This window comes from Teleopsis dalmanni, chromosome 1 (genome assembly GCF_002237135.1).
Source record: "Teleopsis dalmanni isolate 2A chromosome 1, ASM223713v2, whole genome shotgun sequence".
Taxonomy (NCBI): domain Eukaryota; kingdom Metazoa; phylum Arthropoda; class Insecta; order Diptera; family Diopsidae; genus Teleopsis; species Teleopsis dalmanni.
In genome coordinates, this window is record NC_051846.1 from 226579977 (window position 1) to 226584504 (window position 4528).

Consider the following 4528-nt stretch of genomic DNA (forward strand, 5'->3'; position numbering starts at 1 on the left):
TTTTTTTTTTTGATATTTTCAAAATATTTAAACTTATTTTTAATATTTTTATAACTGAATTGAAATTGTTGCAAGTATCTCAAAATATTGCAAAAATAATTAAGAGGGTGCACCTCGCCTTGCCGGGTTCAACGATGCGTGCTCAAAACTTAGAGTGATTTATTATACATTTTAATTATTTTTATTAATTAATTTTTTATGTATTTTTATGAATTTTTTTCCTACAAACAAAATTAATTTCTTTCAATTTAAATTGCAGCTGATTAGTCATTACTTTCGAACATTACTTCAAGTGAATTTAACAAGTGTTTAAAAGGTTTTTTCCGTACTTATTTGGAATATTTTAAATATTATTTGTTATTACGTATTTATTTGTTTTTTTAATTTAATTTTTTTTTATATATATATTAAGTATTTTTATTTCTTATTTACACATTTTGCATATTGTCAAGTTGATGAAGATGTTGGCTGTTGTGTTTTTTGCTAATTTTTTTTGGTGCGAATGATGTTGATAATTGTGGTCAAAAGAGTTAAATCATGCCAAGCAATTGTTATGAAACAAAAATTTTTTAGTTAAAATTTTGCACACAAACTATTTTAAACTACGAGTGTGTTTTTTTTCTCAAATTTATATCATCCACTAAAAGACTTAAAAAACAAACTTGCTTTGCACACTTTGCATATGAATTTACGATAGCAGAAAAGTGAAGGTTGCTCTAAGGCAAGTTTGTTGTTTAAGTCTTTTATTATATATTCAAAATAAGTAAGCATCCAATAATATTATGTGCAAAAATAAACAGTAAAATATATTGTTAAAACGTGTTTCATTATTCATATGAAATTATTTTCAAAAACTTTTTTTAAAAATTTTTCAATTTTCAATGTGACATCATCGATATCAGCGCAGACACTTATTATAATACTTCAAGGGAAAAACCTACTACAAAAAATACAAAATAAATTCATTCAATTTTACAAGGGCAAACAACAACAACAACAAGCACAAAAAACAACTACACCAACAACAGTTGAAATAGCAAAACACTTTAACACTTCTCCATATCTTCTCCATATCCATATAATTTTTTCTTCGATTTGTATGCCATACGCAATACTTCCTGCACATTTGCAGCTTATAAACTCAAAAATTCTTTAATAAAATATTTATTTATTTATTTTTTTTTTTTTTTTCTGTTAAAGAAGTATTAAATTATATGAAAGAAATATTTATTCACTTATATAGAATCGATTGAAAGATTCATTCACACTCAAACACACACCTTATTTCAACGAAACGCACGTAGTGCCTTGTTAATAAATTTAGTAAATAAAACGCGACAACAAAGACACGTTCCGGTACCTCAAATACAAGTGTTGTGCTCAACACACCAACCAGGCTAAGACTAACAATAGAGCCTCACATAAAGTCTAAAAGTCAATCTCAAGACAACCGTCTTCACTCAACATTGCAGCGTACAACTTGCTTTTGCTGTAGTAAGTAGTATTTGTGTGTACGCTCTGTAAATACATACTCATACGAAAGCGAGCTCTAAACGTGGTCTATCTTTCTGTCTACAAATATTATTAACCGGTCTTACCAAGTTTCGGAGAATTCGCAAGCCAGTAAGTTGCATTTATAAATATTATGAAGAGCACGTTAGAGACAGCTAACGCACATGTAAGTTAGCACTTCGAACAATAACAACAATATACCATATGAAGGTATGCTACCATAAGCCAATATATTTTCCGCTTTTGAAATACTTTGTGTATGTCCGCATTTACATTACAACAACCCAACTTAGACTTAAATAGAATTCGGCTTATATTACACCAGGTTCTGTAGTCTTTACAGTGTGAAGCTACTGTTTCAAACGTTTGAAGATATATGAAAAGGCCTTTAAGAAACCAAGTAACATACATACATATTTGTAAAGAAATTGTTTTTAAAGCATATGTTTTCTTATATTCATTAGAATATGCAGTAGTGATGAGGGACGAGAAAAGTAGTGATGATATTATATGTTTTAAACATTATAGTCAAAGAACATTTAAAAGATTAGAAAAGCATAATTAAACATAATACATAGAAAGGAAGATTCTTTGATATAACTATATGTTCTCTGTATTACAGTGGATAAGAATTCAAATGGGATATATAATTAATATATCTTTCAAGAACCAAAAAAAAAACATATTATAATCAAAAACCTTAAATAGGGATATGTAGTTAACACATTTTTCTAGAACCAAAAAAAAAATTATAATCAAAAATCTTTTAAATACGTCAAAATTAATTTTAGAACTATACATGTACTAGTGGAATTAAAAACATGTCAATATTAAATATAAATCCAAGGTAAATATGACAACTCCAGACTTTTGTTTGAACTGCAATGAGAAGAAGAAAGTGGCATGTATTTTTTCCTCTTCCTCCTTGTCATTCCAGCTTCACTGTCATTTTGCATTTCTTATAACTTTACATTTAATCTAAGAATACTAGCGGCAGATAATCTATCGAATCCTAACAATTTATGAACTGTTCTAGAAACATTACATATACGTTTTGCTATATCTCTGTGCAGCTATTTTCACTTTAAGATTATATATAGTCTAAAAATGCTGTCAGAGGTTGACTAACGAATGACAAAATTGTTTATTAAATAGAAATTCAGAAGCTGACACTTGCAAATTGTCTGTTCTAAATAAATCTAAAAAATCGTATAATAAAATTAATTAGTATTAGTAGTATTATTCTAAACATTATCTCTTATTTCTCAGTTATCTACTAATGTATTGAAAGTCTCAAAACAAAGCTTTTATTTTAAATGAAGATTTATTCAATTCAATGACGAAAGAAACTAAATTCCTAATATAAACTATTGTATTCAATAGAGAGGTACTTCGAACAGTATTAAATCACAACAGTAAAAATTTTTATTATTTTATTAATTAATTGAATTTTCGACTGACCATACAGCTGTTTCGAGTATTGCCAAATATCCATCATCAGTGGTCTTAGAATTATTTTTTATATTTTCTTTTTTTTTAGACTGCAAATACCAAGGATTGAACTCTTACCCTGTCAGTTGTTTATTATAGCTAATTGTACCAAAGCTGTACTTGACTTATATATCAACTTGGTGTTTTGTTGTTTAATTATTATTATATTATTGGAAAGAAAGGATCGTGCAATGCGACCTAAAAGTTTTATTGTGCCCCTTAGACGGATTAGAGTGTTTCTCCAATTCCGATTTCTTTAATGAAAGAGAGTGTAGAGCCTGTCTTTTCTAGTATTGGATCCTTATGATACATAAAATATGGTACGCTCCTAAGTGTTTCTTCCACTTGTGCCGGGCACTCCCCAAGCACATGGTATGCAGTTTCTCTCTCTTCTCTACAGTATCTGCAGTCTGAGTTGGATTAAATTCCTAACTTCGATAGGTCATTATTCAATCTATGGTGACCGGTCAATAATTCTGCAATAATTCTAAGGTTATTTTTTGATTGTGCTATACAATCTTTGAAGCGCCTTAGGTTGTAAGTCCCTAAAAGCATTTTAGATTGTGGTAATCTTGGTAGCCTTTCCCAATAGAGTTCTCGTTTTTTAATTAAAAAGCAATTAAATTCTAAAATGAAGTTAAATGTATTTTGATATAGTACCTGGAGACTATTTATAGAATGAAGTTATTACCATAGTTTATTCCATCATGATTTAATACTGCTTATTAGCACTTGTTACTAACTATTACAATTTTAGAATAAATCCTCTACTAATTTTTAGTAATGAACGCCTATTTATTCTTATCACTACATTACTGTTGATTTAATACAAATCCCTATGCTGTGTTCTTACAATGCATAGGTAATTAATTATAAGTATAGTGATTATAGTACATTACTTCTTATATTGTTTTCATGTACACATGTACCATATGTATATCATTTATCTGCGACTAAAATGCATAAATTCATAGTCTGATATGCATAACATGAAATTGCAAAGTCTGCAGTATAAATTAATTTTGCTTATAAAAAATTCTAAAATTAAAAGCAGTCCATTTGAGAGTCCCAATCTCTATCACTCACTCTCGCCTTTTCGATGCTCTCAATATATACTCATATTATACTATCGAATTTGAAATAAAAAATCGCGAATGATTTAAAAAAGACTGAATGAGAAAATAAACAAAAATGATATTGTATCTGCTACTTGTGCCCAGCAACCGGTTTAGTTTACTGCTCTAAACTTGGCTTTTAACCAATAAGTCAATTACCAGATAATGATATAATTTCTGGTGTTGCCAGTTTTGAAGAGAACTCAAAAATGAGCTTAACTCACTAATACACACTCTTCGTTATGTAGCTTAGTTAGCTACAGTAGTATTATCAAGACAGACTCTCCAAAAAAATTTAACTACGGATTAAAATGTTCTTAAAAAAGCCTATAAGATTAGTATGAGACTAGACACTCACTAATACAGTGAACCATACGTTAATATACCAACACATACTTTAATAGTAGCGC